Raw genomic sequence first — 18,754 nt, 5'->3', positions numbered from 1 at the left:
AAAATGTAGGAATAGCCAGAATGAACCAGTCAAAGAACTTGAAATTGGTTATATGAATTGAATTTATATTCAGCTAAAGATGTCTTGCTGTTGTGCAATACACTGTGCTGTGGCGCAATACGTAGTAAATCTGTTGTCAGCCTATAAACAAATAAAGCTGTTATTCTGTAAACATTTAATTTTCACCCCTTTTTTCTTTAATCTTCAAAAAATTAACCCCTTTTTTTCCAATTTTCAAAAAATTAGACCACGCATTTCTCTTATCTTCAATTTTTTTGCCCATTATTCTCTAATCTCCATTATTTAAGGGCATTATTCTTTAATCATTTAACCCCATCCAAACCCACATATATGGAATATTAAATGAATAAAATATGTCTTACCCGAATCTTTTTAAGTATAGTCTAGAATATATTCCAATTCAAGTCTGATATGAGAAACAAATGATGTGATTGTACCATATGTATTATTGTTCTATCTATATACAGATTGTTACGGCTTCATGCATTTTTAAAAATCAATCCAAATTAGTCACGTGGTGTAAGATACCTCTTTAAACTTTTTTGTATGTGTCAACGATTTTAAATAGACGTGTTGTGATATACTATATGCTAAACACTGAGGTTGACAAACTAGGCTTTAAATGTTTATAATGTATTGAAACTTAAAAGAGATTTGAGATTTGATTAACCTGGTTTTCAATTGATTCTTAAGTTTAACAACGTAGTACTGATAGCAATGTATATATGTTTCCTTGGTAACATTATTAAAAAGCAATTACCTTATGAATATTCCTCACGAATATTTTACAATTATTCGGTGAGGCATAGATATTATTCATTTTATAACATATCACTCATTTGAAACACCTATGTACAAGGGGTATGGTATTGCAGAAAGGAAATGTACGCAGAAGAAAAGATCCGAAAGGAGGAAAGTTATGATAAGGAGTCGAGAAAACAAATACCCTGTCTATCTTTATAAAAAAAAAACGAACTCGAAGGAAAATACAAAAGGGAAAATCCTTGTTAAAAGCTGAAATATATTAAATGAATGGAAAACAACTGTCACAAATCTGAGCGATATATCCGCAGTATTTTAAGATTGTGAGCATTGAAAGGGGAGTCACTCGAGGTACAAAATTTGCAAACACTGTCTTATCATAAATTATAAGATTCGTCTTTTGTGTGTGCAATTAGTAGCTGTATTTGAAGGTATACGTGTAGAGAGGGTCTTTAATTTTTTTAATTTCTTCGGGTTCAACCTTCAACTTTAAAGCCTTGCACGCTATAATAAATATGTCGGAATGAACAAGTTGACTGTGGGATAGCTCCCAAAGTAAATGTGTTTGAAAGTCTACAACTTAACCAAATTAGTACTGATGGTGAAATTAAATGAACAATTGAACGAATTATATGACTTTTGATTGAAGGAAAGAAGCAAAAAATAGTAATAATACGAAATCAGGTTTGACTCCACCGTATAAAACAAGTTCCAATATGGCGACAAATCAAAACAATATGAACATACCTCAAGTTTTGACACAAGTCCATAAATCTTTACAATGATCCTATACTGGACTCCCTATAAACAACAATGTGAACAACAATCCGACATTTACATGCAGTTCAAATCAGATACACAAACTTTAACAACATTGTACTCGCTAGTTCTGCAGAGCACCCCCTACCAGTTTAATCTTCGGTTATTTATTAACAATCACCACCTGTTCCAATGCAATTTTTACCACCGTCTGTTCCATAACCCGTTCAAACTAAAAGCCGTATGCCTATCCCGAACATCACACCACAAATGATATACAGCCATATCAAGATACCAGTGTAAAGACTGTGTCAAAAAAAGATTAATCAGTTGATATTGTGTTATGGTGTGGATTAAATGTATACAGTTGTGGCGTTCGAATGTTGAAAGAATGAAGATCTTATTGTTATTTATTAAAAATTGCATATCGTACGTTGCATAGTAGTGTAGATCATAGGAAACTAAAAAATATATTGCATTAAGGTAATAATGTATAGTATACATATACATTTGTTGAATAATATTTGTCCTTAGTTATATTTCAGATATTTTGATTTCTGACTGGATACCCAAAATTGATGTCACAAAATCTCTTTGTTTAATAGGTAATGCAATCACAGAGATTTTGACAAACATGCTGATGTCGATGTCAACTGAAACCAATGACAAAAAGAAGACTACGTATGAACGTATGATTATTGCAGCCGATGTTGAACAAAATGCATTGGGACCAGAAATAAAAGATACAGTTAATACGGAGACATTGCAAATAGTTGACAAGAGTATTAAATTACACATGAGCGATTAACATGAAGACCTGCACCATAAAGAATCGTCTGGAGATACTCGCGATTTAGCTAGTGCAAACGATAAGGCTAAAGAACATGATGAACCGAGTAAAACAACGACCTTATCTTTTGACACTTTAAATGTTTCTTCTGATAATACAATACACACAGACAAGCACTTTCACATTAAGACAAAACAACAATCACAAACAGACGGATCAGCCAGCACCAAAATAAAAGACAGAAAATATTCTAGAACAGTTCTACGAAAGGATAACAATTCTTCAGCGGACCGTTATGAAAAGTCAAATATTCAGAAAAACCCAAGTCCCCGAAAAATAGCACAAAAAATCAAGAAAGAACAAAGTGTCATCGTCGTTAAAGATGATTCAGAATATAAATTGATAAATGAAATAACAAGCGATATGACTCATGACAAGTTACATAAGCTGATTTGCAAAGCAGTTGAAGAAGGTAAATACAAGCAGATGGTAGTACCTATAGACATCTGGGACTTTGGAGGACAAAAGGATTATTATATGACTCACCAACTTTTTATCACAAGCAGAGGAATCTTTGTTTTGATGTTTAATGGCGCTACTGACCTGCACAAAAATATGCCCGACTTAGACTTTCTTCCGGGACACTTTTGGAAACCAACAGTTGCAGGTACAATAGTTACTCTTATTACTTCTATCATATTGTTATCTTTAACAATTGTTGTCTTTTGTGAGAGAAGTGACACAAATGTACAGCAACAAAAGAAACATGACAATAAAAGTTACAAATTGCCACTTCTCAGAATTCAGAATCACCGCGGTCGTAAAACTATAATTATATTAAAATCATATTAGTCATTTATACTTACTTATTTATCTTAGATTTGTCTAAATGATGCGATTTATAATCCGAACGTGTATATATTCCTTGGAAACTATTACACCAGATTTTTGAGGTAGAAACACTGGAAATTAGTAAGTTAAGATACATACTCATTAAAATAGATCAACCAATTATTGAGGATGACCTTTAAATTGTGTAGTGTCATGAAGATGTCGTTAACTCTGTTGGGACCTTTCTCAAAGCAAGAGATACATCACATGTACAATTACCATCTAAACTATAAAGCAAAAAATAGTCCCCCAAAACATTTACAGAAAAAACCATATTAAGTAATAATCTAAAACTTTTGTTTGCCTCAACAGTACCTGCTCTGTAATGACAACTGACAAGTTACAATTTTTATGATTTGTAGATATGTGACATGCGCTAACTCATTAAAAAATAAAGCTTGTCAAACCGTCATTCATAACCATTTCGAAAACCAAAAAGTGCATGCTAGCTTTTTAATCCTGATACATTACTCAAGCCAAAAGTCTTAGATTATAAAATAAAATTATTCAATAAAGATCGGGAGAACAGGTAAAGGCAACATTGTAGAAGGAAATAGTATAAATTTGACAAAAACAACGAAGAAAACATAGTACAAATTCAACACAGAAATGGTGATAACACCCCTTGCAAAATCCTCTCTAATGTGATGAACATTCCTACTATTTTGACATGTGGTACACATTCATGTCAATTGAAAATTTAAAACTCAATTCAGTTTTTTTTTTTATATTTCTGTATTTGAGAAATTAAACACAATTTGTGTTTTATACATAATGAAAAATATAAGAAATATAACCTAATGAATGTAAACTTGAACTTATTTTATCATGCAACATTTTAAATTTGCTCAGTTTATCTGCTACACTGGGTTAACTCGATTTTGACATACTGTAAGAGAACAGATAACGGATTTCCAAGGATTATATTTGTAGCTACACATAAAGATTCAAAATGGTTTGAGGTAAAATATTTTATATTTAAAGTGTTAAACCTTTTAAAAGCAACGAATGCATTTCTTTTGCCTTTTTCGTATATATGTCTTGTATATATATGTGTTTTTAATACTTGTCCAGTTTTTAAATGTTATCCGAGTGTGTATCCAGAAAAACAAGGAATACTATGAAATAATTACATTTATCATGTATTTACATCAACTGTTTTGTTCTTAAACATGTTTAGCTTTCCAATTAAACCGCTATGAGTGTTTCTGATGAAGTTAAATCAAGAAAAAGCGCCTTCGACGCATGACATTTATGAAGATTTGTTTGCACATTTTAGATATAGATATCATAATTTGTTTGCTATCAATCTATATCTTGATTACAGTGGACTCGGAACGGTCGAAGAAAACAGCTTGAAGACGAGCTGCACATGTTGTTTGGATCGCATGCTGGTTTGCCGCATTTAGAATTCCAACCACTGATATATGTAGATGCAACAAATCCAGCGGATCCAGAAATTTTTCGCCTAAAGAAAATATTGATGCAAAGGGCTACTGAACATCCAAGATGGGGAGAGCCAATGCCAACAATATGGATTCCAATGGAGTTACAGTTGGCACAAAAATCAGAGGAAGGAATCAATATTATTTCCCGTGATCAACTTAGAAACCTAAATTCTAAAAATGAGTCAATGGTTTTAACAGAGAGGCAGATTGAAACCTTTTTGAATGTACAACATTCGCTAGGAAAACTCTTGTACTTTGATGTAGAAAATTTACGCGAATTTATCATTATATCACCAGCATACTTAGTGGAGGTTCTCAGGTCTATAGTTACTGAGAAGCAGTTCTGGCCCATAGGGATGAGATTTTCAAGAATTTTAAGAAACCTGCAGGAATTTGGAATGATTGACAGGAATGATATTTACTTCCTTTGGCAACAAGAGAATTTCAAACATATTCTGCCCTACAAGGAGTATATGCTCCAAATTCTTGTCCATCTTGATGTTATAATTGCTCCTATAACCAAGCTCGAAGACGTAAATAGTCAAATGCAAGACATTTCTCGATTTCTGATTCCCTGTATGATAACAGCAGGAAACAACACATCGTTCCTGAAAAGGTTTTGGAAATCAAATAATTGCATCATTCTAGCTTATACATTTATAGATGAGGTAATACCGCCAGCATTGTCATATCGTTTTTTAAGTTCATTTATTACATCATGGGATATAAAGAATTTTAAAGACGGAGACACCGAAACAAGGATGTTGTTTAGTGATCTAGCTGTAATAAAGGTTGACAGTTATCATGACGTAGCAGTCCAAGTAAAAAATAAGAGATTAATTGTGTCACTCATCCATTCCAAATCAAAAGAAGATATAAATCCAACTCTTGCATCTTCTCTCCAGGAGTGTATGACAGCAGCAATAGTAAGAATTTCCGAATTCTACTCTATGTTGTCAGAAGATTCAAACATAGCGAATGTTAATTCTGTCATACCATTCAACATTGAGTTTGGTGTATTTTGTAAGTCAGATTTGTGCTTTTTCAACCACCAGGAAATGTCATTATCAACCGATGGACTTATATGGATTTGTAAGAACCACAGACAACGCCATGAAGTTAAATGCTTGTCTATTTGGTTTTCAGAAAAGGTAAATATGTATACCTGGTTGTCACAAAATATCTAATTTATAAATCAGAGGTGCATCTATCCTAAAACTATGACAAAGAAAAAAACCTTGATGGACGCGTAATAAATCACAGATTTCATTTCTTGATCGGTGAAGGACGCAATGGGATTTAGTTTCAATCAGCCAAATCAAAATGCAAACTTTAAAACAGCAGATAAAATTACATATAAAATATAACACTTAATTGACTACTCGTTTATTTGAGAAACATTCATATGCTTATTAGTAAAAAGGGTAGAGTATAATGAAACTTTCTACATGTAAATATGATAATGAAAATAAAACATCAACTAATCGGACGTATAACAACACTTGATGTGCAATAATTAACACGACGGGTGCCACTTGTGAAGCATGAACTATTCGTGTTTTGATGCACCTTTATTTATAACTTGTTGTCGACGAGCTTCGTGTTGCTCTGTCATAGTTTTCTGTGTAGTTGTAAACTGTTGTTTGTCTACTGTTTATCCTACATCCTACATCCTACCCTTTAAAATTATGTTGTTGGTTTCTGATGAAAACTGTATTTGTTCGTGATAAGTTGATGCAATACTTTCATTTTCAGAAACCAAGTGACCGTTGTAAAAGCTGTTGCAAAGGTAGTTATGACTATGTCTTTTCTAAAATAAGTAACAGATGCGAAACAGTATAAAGTAACGTCAACGAATTTATCGATATACACAGTCCGCTAACAATTAAGCACCACCTAAATATAACTGTCAATATTTTTGCGAAAAAGGATTTCTGTTTGGTGTTAAGAATTGCCAAAAAAAAATACGCTAAGAAAATTCATAAAGACCCAAAAATTAAACTCCGATGAACCCGAAAAGCAACTTTTTATTAAAAGGCACCTGCACTTTTAACTTTGTTTCCTTTAAATCATCTTCTTTTTTCTCGCGTACAGGTGAAATTTTGCCTTCACCAAGTTACTGTGCAATTTGGCAATGCGTTAGTTATCAGAGGCTGAACGTTGTTAAGCAATTGGCACGTTAAATGTAGGAATGAGCACTAGTAGCATAATAAACCATTTCAATGTTAATCGCACCATCATTGTCAGATTTTTAGTAAATTATCCTATAGTTGTTATCATGATTTATATTTTTCTGAGGAAAAACAAATGCTTGAATTTTATCGAGACATAACTTTAATATGGACAAGTATTTTAATGTACTAGTAACTATTGTGTCAATTTTTAAGGACTTGGTCGATTAGAAGGGGAGCAGTATCCATCCGCACAACATGTAAGACGTTTGGCGGAACAACTCTCGCCCGTTGAGTGTCGTGAATATGCAATTGAACTTGGTCTTCCAGTTCAAAAATGGAATGATTTCGAGCACCAGTTCCAACACCAGCCTTCAATTGACCTTAAATTCATGGCATTATGGACATGTAGGGAAAAAAGCAGAAATATTACCTTCGATCATTTGAAAAATGTTCTAATAAACAAAAAAATTAATGAACATTTACTTTGTCAGGTATGTTTGTCTTCATGTGTCCATTGTTCGAAAGACAAGACAAAACCCTTAAAAAACGGGTCAGGGGGAATTTTAATCTATAATCCATTAAATTGTGGTTAAATCGTTTACTGATAATGATGCATATTTCTTAAAATTTGATTAATGTACATAGTATACCAAAGGATGGTACAATATTAAAGAAATATTTGAAATATGTTATTGACATCCATTCTAACATAGTAAACGCATATATTACAATTCTAATAAGATATTTATTCATTTTTTTACATACCATTTCTTTATCGAGTAACATTATTGTTTTCGCAAATTCAAATTGAAAAGGACATTATCATGCTCTTTATGTAACTGTATTTCATTTATAGATACAAGAATTTGTGGTATGAGCGCCAACATGGCCAATGCGACAACTCTTCATCCAAGTCACCATATATAAAAGTAAAACCCTATAGGTCGAAAAACGGACTTAGAGCATTGGGTCACACAGAACAGCAAGCTATAAAAGCCCCCAAAAATGACAAGCGTAAAACCATTCAAACAAGAAAACCAACAGTCTTATCTGTATAAAAAAACAAGAAACAAGAAACACTGATGAACCTCATCAACAATGACAACCACTAAACAACAGGTTACCGAATTTGTTAAAACATGAGCAACACGACGGGTGCCACATGTGGAGCAGGATCTGCTTACCCTTCCGGATCACATGAGATCACCACCAGTATTTTGTTGGGTTCGTGTTGCTTAGTCTTTAGTTTTCTATGTTGTGGCATGTGTACTATTGTTTGTCTGTTTGTCTTTTTTATTTGTAGCCATGGCGTTGTCAGTTTTTGCTTCTATTTATGAGTTTGAGCGTTCCTTTGTTATCATCCGTCCCATTTCCAGACTTATGACACGTGCAAACAAATGCAGCAAGTTTAAACGTTTCAATCGGGGCCAACTTCATACATCTTTACTATTGCTTATTACCAAAAAGTTGTAATGTCTATAATTATATTAAATAAATATGCATTTCTAGGTAGAGTACTCTATATCTAGTTTTTAAATATTACAGTTTTTTTCAAGGATCTGAATAACATATCCTAATAACTGTTATAGAAATATATTTCAGGTGTTCAGAGATGTCATCATAGACATTCCTGGTAAGCTAAATTTTGTGCTATTACTGATACTATTTTAAAAAAACTGTTTACACTTCGAAACAATACACATCTGCAAAAAAATGCTTGAACTCGAGATATTCTTTTTTCAAAAAGTGCTAGACTGGGGTTACGGATTTGAGATGTAAATTTTTTAAAACCTGTTCCAAATAAAATGATGTATGGCAAAAAAGAATCGCGTTAACTTTTTCTTTGAAACCCCTGCTATATTGGAACAACACACTTTGATTTTGCAATATGTAGGCTTCTTCAACAATGTATCATTTGTGATTAGGTCAGTACTTGGGGAACCACTTGCTGTAGGTAAAATATGTGTAGTATGCAATGTCACCAGAAGCATATTTTAATCTGCAACACTATGTTTCTGCCTGTCCCAAATCAGAAACCTGTATGTCAGTGGATGCCGTTTGCTGCTATATATTATATTTGTTTTTTTCGTTTATTGTTAAGTACTTTGATCAGGCCGTAAGTGTTTTCGTGTGAATAATTTAACATTTTTCATTTCGGGGCATTTAATATTTTTCTCTTGTTCTGGGTTTTGCTCGTGGTTGAAGGCCGTACGCTGATCTAGAATTGTTAATTTCTACGTCTCTGGTTTAGAGTTTTTTTCAATTACAATCATACCATGTCTTCTCATTTAAATATATATGACATGTAGTAATTCTGCTATAAATGAGTCCTGTATTGAATAGAATCTAAATCGTATACCATATTGCAGGTATATCAGAAGACACACTGAAAAGGGTTCCGACAGTCAGCGTACTTCACGATTTATCCAATCATATAGGAAGCAGTATTATGCAGCTTGCTATAGAGTTATATGTAGATATTCCGACAATAGAACGGATTCAACAGGATCATAAGAACAAACTTCTAGTACAGACCAGAGAGGTTTTGCGTCATTGGAGTCAGATGAAATATCCGAGGCCAACCGTTTTAGTATTGATTAAAGCCCTTGACAGGATCGACAAATTTGGATCAACGTGTAATATTGTACTTGAATACGACTAAAGTTTTATAGATTCTTAACAAAATAGTGCTAATGCTTTGGAGTGAAATGATAAGAGCCTCTCTTTCGTTCTCTGAAATTGACTTGATGAAAAATTATTAAACTTATTTGATAACTATATATATAATAAAGATATTTAGTACCTTAAATAGTACCTCGATTCTATTTGAGTTGTCATTATGATGAATGATCATCATCTTTGTTTTTGTAGATCTCAATATATGTCTGGTTTGTTTAAGTGGAGTAAAAGGATGTTAGATGTAGTGTAGTCTGTGTATACCGTGGATTATACTTTGTAATTCCTGATTGCTTGTTTGTTTATTTTCCAACGGCAAAGCATACTTGACACATCTCTAATACAAATCAAAAGTATATTATAAGTTTGTCTGAAGTGTGAATATCTGAAGAATGATTTTTAAATAAATTAAAAAACAACAACTTATAGCTGCTAGATTTTAATTTGATATTGTTTTACTTCAAGTTCTGGTATAATTCCATTGAAATTACATGTCCGATGATTAACAGAATGAGCTTTTCTTTCGAAATTAAAATTTTTATAAGGATAAGCAAATGATACCATAGAGATATTCAAACTCATATGCCAAAAAAACACTGACAACATGTCTGAAAATAAGACAAACATATAAACACCCGTACACCAAAACACGACATCTAAAACAAAAAAATGAGTAACACAAACTCCACACAAAACTTTGAATAATCTAAGGTGCTCCGGAAGGGTGAGCAGATCCTGCTCCACATGTGGCATCCGTTGTGTTGCTCATGATAGTACAAAGCTGTTTATTGGTCTTATTCGGTAGATCAAAAGAAGGACGAAAGATACCATAGGGACAGTCAAATTAAGAGAAAAAGGACGAATTTAAATCACGACAATTGGAATATATCCGTTAAAATTTATGTTTTTTTTTGAATTTCTTAAAACATTTCCTATTAAGTTGAAATCAAAGGAAACTGTTAACTCCATTCTTCCTATCTAAGAAAATAAAACAGAAATTACAAATTACAATTTAAATTAGAAAATGGAAATGAAAATCCATAGCTCTCGATTATGTCAATCAACGGAAATAATTGGAACTGTCATATCTATTGACTTGGTTTAGGCAATTCGATTGATATTGTGTGTTACAACTGCTTACTAATAACTTAACTAGTAACATAGCTTTCAGTTACATGAATGTTTTTTATGTTCTGTTATATTGGTAAAATAGGACGAACCACACGAAACAAACACAATTGGTTACCGTGACAATAAGCGGGACCCGGTAGTCATAACTCTGTGAAAGATAGACCACGGATATACAACACAAAATACAAACAAATAACAAATAAATATAACGAAGAATCCACCAATAAAAGTTGTACCAGATGATAACAAAAGTGAGATAAAAGATAATGACTCATACACATACAAAGCATATATCTAATTTGTTTTAGAAGATTATTTTTATTTCGCATATGCAACAATACTTCGATGAATTTCACTTATAATTTACGAGTAGCAAGTAGTAAAGTTCTTCCATGTCACATCCATTTCTGTAGCGAGTGGAATGTAATTCCATTTTTCAATCCAATTACAACTATTCGTCTCCATATAAGTTGTTCCATATCTCGTCTTAAAATCTCCTTAAATATTTATAGATAATGACATTTAGGTGGAACAAAATACTACAGGAAGATAACTCTGTAAACCCAGCTTTACGTTTTAATAACTTTACGTCGTTGTGAATGGAAAATTTAGCTTCTCAATGATTACAATTAGTGTTTGTCAAATTGCTATAAAATCATTGTAATCAGGGGCGTAGCTAGGCCAAAATGATGTGTACGCAATGCCGGGGAAAGAAGTCATACGGCGAGGAGTCTGGGGCCACAGAAGCTCTAGAGTAAATGGTGCAAAATCCTGCATTCTCGCGATTTCCTGGGACTGAAAATGACCTCACAGAAATCTTATTTTCATGAGTAACAAGTCAACTTTTGAAAATAATTAAATTTGAAAAAAAATTAGAGAAAAAAAACTTCTAATGTGTAGTGGGTAGTGCTTATTTATATATTAGGTAACAATTAAAATATATAGTGTCACCACCATATATTTTAATTGCTACCTAATCAGTCTCAACCTACTATACATTCACTGAGAAAATCCAAATTTCTAAGCCTTAAAGGGTATTTTTTTTATTGAGAAAATACATAAATAAATCGAATCACATTTCTCTGTTTTATTTTATAAGAGAACAAGCAGTCTTTCTTTTAGCTTTTAATTTTCAAAGTTAGTTCTGAAACAATGACCATTTTCTTTCCAGTTATCCAAAACCGTGTCTGTTAGAATTTGTTTTTCGTGGTATATGTTCAATAGAACAAGCCCAGATAAACGGAATGGATTTCATTGTATTTCGTTAGTCGTCTCATGGTACTGAAAGAGTGTTCTATCGTTGTCGTCCATACCGACATACATGCATATTATATGTTAAGTATTTTAAAGATTTCCGGGTATAAATCCTTGTTTATAACATCATAGTTTGGAAACCTTTAACTTTACATTTGTATAAATACTTTTAAAGTTCCAAAATCTACAAGGAAAAACTTCAAAACTAAATCTGAGTTCTTTTTATCAACTTCCAAAAACGATCGTTTAATTTTAACAAAGCAAGGAAAACAAGGACTTAAAATTTTGCACATGGAGAATAAGCACTTTTAATCTCAAGACACGTATAATTAAATGGACGAGGCACCCATCTTGCAGGACCGAACATAAGATAAACAAGTAAAAAACACGTTGATCGTAAAAAAAAAACGGCGAATAGGTTGCAAAAATATTGCCCTATTATAGAACATCACGTTTTATTTCATCAGTCATTTTGAAATCTTCAGAAAATATTTCAGGGTAAGGAGGCATAGTAGACGCACTTATTGTATTCTGAAACCCCGAGGACTCAGCTATTTTAATTGTTTGCATCAGCAGCACAATCACGATGCTGGTCCCGAAAATGTAAAGAGAAAACTAGTTTCCGGAACGAAATATAGTTACAAAGTGACTATTAACATATTTTTATAACACTTTATAATTAATTCTATTACTTAAGTTTTATTCTAACTAGATTTACCATATTTTTATTTTTGTCAAATTTTCGATGTGTACGCAACTGCGTTTTTGCGTACGGGTTGCTACGCGCCTGGTAATGTTTCTGATAAAATGGTTGGTTCAATTTTTTTTTATAATATTTATTACATTGTGTACGGATCGTACTAATTATATAAGTTAGCACTGATTTACTCGAAGCTATACGATTATATTAGTAAATGATTAAAATATGGAGTAAAACATCATAAATCGCAAAAATAATTGATGTCATAAATTCTTGGTGTCATAATTTAGTGAGTTCATTTCAGCCACGGATTCAGGAAGAGTTGATTTTAGGAAAGAATCCATTGTAAATGAATAGACTGATGTCACCACAATAGTTTAAGATTAAATATACCTTCATAATTACAAAGTAAGTTTGAATGTTGATAGTTTTAACCGTTTAGATGTATAGGAAAATTATTCAGTGTCTTCAGTGTTATGCCCTTTAGTAGATTAAATTACCGTAAGCATCATCTATGTGTTTTATTAAGTTGCATTGACATTCACATATCAAAAGTAAATTTTGGACAACACGGTTCAGTCTACAACTTTCTACATGAAAAATGCCTGTACCAAGTCCGGAATATGACAGTTGTTATCCAGTCGTTTGATGTGTTTAATCCTTTTGATTTTGTCATTTGCTAACTAGGGAATTTTTGTTAAGAATTCGGTACTGTTTTTTATTTAACTTTTGCGGCTACTGGATAGACCTTTCCTATCTGATCGTATACACCAATCAAAAATGATATTTTACACCTATGTTTTCTCCGACATCTTTGTACGAGCAATGATACTGCCAACAATATAAAAAAGAAGATGTGGTATGATTGACAACTACCCACATCATGTTTGTTTAACTAATTATACAGCTTATATTGTTTATTTCTTATTCTAGTAAGGATGTGAAAAATCTCTTCTCGATAGTTCGAAAAGGTCAACGTGAGATTATTATTTGCTGTATTTGTTATTATTTGTAAATGTAAGACATTTCAGTGCCACAAAGAAAATATTAAATACAACCAGACAACAGTTAAGACTAATTGTACCATTACATTTACCTTAAAATTATAATTCAATGACCATGTGTATTCAAACTGATCTTTGCCCACTTTATTCTTGCTTTGAATTAAACCACGTGATACTAAATATAAATGTAAAGTCTGTAAAATAATCAAGAATACAAGTGTCGTTCTCTTATTTTTGAGATATTGAGATAAGACGTGGCACGGTACTTGTCTATCCCAAATTCATGTATTTGGTTTTCATGTTACATTTGTTATTCTCGTGGTGTTTTGTCTGATGATTGGTCTGTTTCTGTGTGTGTTGCGTTTCGATGTTGTGTCGTTGTTCTCCTCTTATATTTAATGCGTTTCGCTCGGTTTTGGTTTGTTACCCCGATTTTGTTTTTTGTCCATGGATTTATGAGTTTTGAACAGCGGTATACTACTGTTGCCTTTATTCGTTTACATGAAACAGCAATCTTTACGCAACATGGGTGTCTAGATGCTTTATAAACCCATTTCCAATCCTGAATTAGTTTTACAATGATATGAGGATACACGTATAATTTCAGTACCTATTGCAACTAAAATTTTCAATTACTAACGCGTTTTGCAGGATCTCGATATTGACGACTTCAAGTCTAAACCTCCTAATTGCACTTGTGCTAGTTCCTAATTCACATATAATCCTGCTGGCCACGTTATTACCGGAGACCTTAACATTGTTAATAACACTACTTACGAAACGTGTTATCGAAAGGTCCGAAATATCGTGAGCCTAAATCCATCAATTGGAAATACAACTTTAAAATTCTGATGGATTCAGTCGAGGATTATGCCAGGCAATGGGCTAAGCGCGAGAAGGAAGACGTAGACACTCTATCCGAATGGATTAAGGCAGTGAGGTCGTTAATACAAATCAGAATTAAGAAACTGAATGGGTCCATTAATGCCCATGCTACGTCAATCTTCAAAGATCCAAATGTTACTAAACACCTATCTGACCTCCATGATAAATATGTTGTTGTCCCCACAGACAAAGCCCCAAATAACATCGTTTTTGTCTGTAAAAGTCATTACATTAATTGCTTGATAAACGAATTAGGTATAGACAATTCACTTGGAAACCCAACATATACCCTCACGACATTTACCACAGAGGAAATCCTGGATAATCATAGGTCTGTTCTTTGTTCCTTTGGTATTTCAACCAAAGATGAAGAACTGGATCTTCCATCACTGTATTGGATACCTAAACTACACAAGTGTCCTTACAAACAACGGTATATTGCTGGGTCTTCCAAGTGCTCCACGAAACCCCTTTCTAAATTATTAACATCCATCTTATCAGCAATCAAAGACGGGCTTCAAAGTTATTGTGAAACTGCCTATTCCAGAGGTGGCGTCAATCAGATGTGGATACTTAAAATTCCAAAGATCTCTTAGAGTACATACAATCTAACTCTTTTTCATCTTGTAACAGTATTAAAACATTTGACTTTTCTACTCTTTACACAAGTATTCCACATTCCAACCTAAAAGACAAATTAAAAGAGTTGGTATTACTTTGCTTCATAAAAAAGAATGGCCAACGTAGATACAAGTATCTTGTCTTAGGGAGGGATAAATTCTACTTTGTAAAGAATCACTCTGGTTCAAACCAAAAATTCTCTGAAACCGATATTATCAAGATGCTTGATTTCTTGATTGACAACATATTTGTTACGTTCGGAGGACGTGTTTTTCAACAGACTGTCGGCATGCCAATGGGAACAAACTGTGCCCCTCTACTTGCTGACTTGTTTCTTTATTATTATGAGGCTGACTTCATGCAGGAACTTCTTAGGAAGAAGGATAAGAAGTTAGCAATATCCTTTAACTCTACTTTCCGCTATATAGATGACGTTCTTTCACTAAACAATTCAAAATTTGGTGACTATGTGGATCGCATCTATCCCATCGAATTGGAGATAAAGGATACTACAGATACAGTTAAGTCGGCTTTATATCTTGACTTACATCTAGAAATTGACAATGAGGGTCGGTTGAAGACAAAAATTTACGACAAAAGAGATGATTTCAGCTTTCCAATTGTGAACATTCCATTTCTAAGTCGCAACATTCCAGCAGCACCTGCATACGGGGTATATATCTCCCAATTGATACGATATTCCCGTTCGTGCGTGTCCTATCATGATTTTCTTGATAGAGGGTTACTGCTCACAAGGAAGCTATTAAACCAAGAGTTCCAAATGGTGAAGTTGAAATCATCCCTTCGTAAATTTTACGGACGCCATCACGAGTTGGTTGACCGTTATGGAATAACCCTTTCACAAATGATATCGGATATGTTCCTTACGTCGTTACTACAATCCCCTTCCCTTTCATGAATTTGACCTACCGAATAAGACTATTTACCGGATTTGTAATCACATAAGCAAAACGACGGGTGCCGTATGTGGAGCAGGATCTGCTTACCCTTCCGCAGCACCTGAGATCACCCCTAATTTTTGGTGGGGTTCGTGTTGTTTATTCTTTAGTTTTCTATGTTGTGTCATGTGTACTATTGTTTTTCTGTTTGTCTTTTTCATTTTTAGCCATGGCGTTGTCAGTTTGTTTTAGATATACGAGTTTGACTGTCCCTTTGGTATCTTTCGTCCCCTTTTATTACCACTGGGTCGATGTCTCTGCTGGTGGACATTTTGTCCCCGAGGACATCATTCGCCCAGTAGCAAAACTACAATTGCATGAACTCACGAAGAACTAACAGGAAACTGGCTCGGACGTCGCCCACTATAAAAAGGTCCGAAACAGACGTCACCATGGACACGGTGTCGTCTGATACGGCAGGTGTTACGATTATCTGAATTGTAAATCGATAAATGTCGTCTACGGATTAGAGTGCAACCCCTGCGGATTGGTATACGTCGGTGAAACGAAAGGAAGGCTTAACAAACGTATGTGCGGTCATAGATCAGACATTAACCTCAATGCTTACGACATTCTATACCAGCATTTCAATCAGCCCGATCATTCCATCGTTTCTATGACAGTTCGAATTATCGAAAAAATATACCATAGCTCGAACAATCCTAATCTTTCAACGACTCTCCGTAGACAAAAAGAAGACTACTGGATTAGACAATTGGAAACTGCAACACCGTATGGCTGCAATGACAAAATTGATGGTATAGGTATTCTATCTAGTCCTTCGTTTAACTCGGTGAATGTGATGAATATTTTCAACTCGACTCCTCGAGACGTAGACGTAGTCATGGCCATCGTCATTATACATCACCCTCTCTGCATGATGTCTCTATTAATGACTTGCTGCCATGCATACAAAAACCGTTAGGTATTCATCACATTCGCACGAAACTTTATTCATTACCCCTTTCAAAACTTCATTCTCTGTTCAATTTATGTTTGAAATCCACTGTTACAAACCCTCATTCAAACCAATACAAACTACAAGCTATAATTTCGGATATTGCTAGTCACAGACTTTTCAAGCCAGTTCGCATTGGAAAAGATGAAAAAGAGAAAAGATCTTTTCTAAATCTTTCCTTTGCCAACAAAGGTCTCGATGGCGTCAACCTAGGCAATATCCTTCATCATAAATTAGTTCAATCGAAAATACCTCCTTATTTCAAAGACCAGTCTGTACCAATTATTTCTTATACCTATACCAAACCTATTACAACTAAAATTTTCAATTACAAACGCGTTTTGCAGGATCTCAATATTGACGACTTCAAGTCTAAACCTCATAATTGCACTTGTGCTAGTTCCCAATTCACATATAATCCTGCTGGCCACGTTATTACCGGAGACCTTAACATTGTTAATAACACTACTCTACCAAACGTGTTATCGAAAGGTCCGAAATATCGTGAGCCTAAATCCATCAATTGGAAATACAACTTTAAAATTCTGATGGATTCAGTCGAGGATTATGCCAGGCAATGGGCTAAGCGCGAGAAGGAAGACGCAGACACTCTATCCGAATGGATTAAGGCAGTGAGGTCGTTAATACAAATCAGAAATAAGAAACTGAATGGGTCCATCAATGCCCATGCTACGTCAATCTTCAAAGATCTAAATGTTGCTAAACACCTATCTGACCTCCATGATAAATATGTTGTTGTCCCCGCAGACAAAGCCCCAAATAACATCGTTTTTGTCTGTAAAAGTCATTACATTAATTGCTTGATAAACGAATTAGGTATAGACAATTAACTTGGAAACCCAACATATACCTTCACGACACTTACCAAAGAGGAAATCCTGGATAATCATAGGTCTGTTCTTTGTTCCTTTGGTATTTCAACCAAAGATGAAGAACTGGATCTTCCATCACTGTATTGGATACCTAAACTACATAAGTGTCCTTACAAACAACGGTATATTGCTGGGTCTTCCAAGTGCTCCACGAAACCTCTTTCTAAATTATTAACATCCATCATATCAGCAATCAAAGACGGGCTTCAAAGTTATTGTGAAATTGCCTATTCCAGAGGTGGCGTCAATCAGATGTGGATACTTTAAAATTCCAAAGATCTCTTAGAGTACATAAAATCTAACTCTCTTTCATCTTGTAACAGTATTAACACATTTGACTTGTCTACTCTTTACACAAGTATTCCACATTCCAAACTAAAAGACAAATTGAAAGAGTTGGTATTACTTTGCTTCATAAAAAAAAATGGCCAACATAGATACAAGTATCTTGTCTTAGGGAGGGATAACTCCTACTTTGTAAAGGATTCAAACCAAAAATTCTCTGAAACCGATATTATCAAGATGCTTGATTTCTTGATTGACAACATATTTGTTACGTTCGGAGGACGTGTTTTTCAACAGACTGTCGACATCCCAATGGGAACAAACTGTGCCCCTCTACTTGCTGACTTGTTTCTTTATTATTATGAGGCTGACTTCATGCAGGAACTTCTTAGGAAGAAGGATAAGAAGTTAGCAATATCCTTTAACTCTACTTTCCGCTATATAGATGACGTTCTTTCACTAAACAATTCAAAATTTGGTGACTATGTGGATCGCATCTATCCCATCGAATTGGAGATAAAGGATACTACAGATACAGTTAAG

At 33.9% G+C, this 18,754-nt stretch overlaps 1 protein-coding gene and 1 long non-coding RNA gene across 2 annotated transcripts in view; one reads left to right on the top strand and one right to left on the bottom strand.

Annotated features, from left to right (window-relative positions):
• The window catches only part of LOC143075380 (uncharacterized), a 29,736-nt gene extending 29,261 nt beyond the window's left edge, over positions 1-475 (bottom strand). The window contains exon 1 of the mRNA XM_076250769.1: positions 384-475. The gene's annotated coding sequence lies outside the window, so the exon portion shown is untranslated. The remainder of the gene's footprint in view (positions 1-383) is intronic.
• A 1,945-nt stretch (positions 476-2,420) lies between these two features.
• Positions 2,421-9,654, top strand: LOC143075378 (uncharacterized). The gene is made up of 7 exons (XR_012978300.1): positions 2,421-2,999; positions 4,076-4,185; positions 4,551-5,822; positions 6,427-6,460; positions 7,059-7,336; positions 8,448-8,478; positions 9,215-9,654. It is a non-coding gene; the product is annotated as an uncharacterized LOC143075378 (long non-coding RNA).
• Positions 9,655-18,754: the final 9,100 nt, after the last annotated feature.

Source organism: Mytilus galloprovincialis, chromosome 5 (genome assembly GCF_965363235.1).
Source record: "Mytilus galloprovincialis chromosome 5, xbMytGall1.hap1.1, whole genome shotgun sequence".
Lineage (NCBI taxonomy): Eukaryota > Metazoa > Mollusca > Bivalvia > Mytilida > Mytilidae > Mytilus > Mytilus galloprovincialis.
This window is presented reverse-complemented; position numbering and strand designations above follow the sequence as displayed.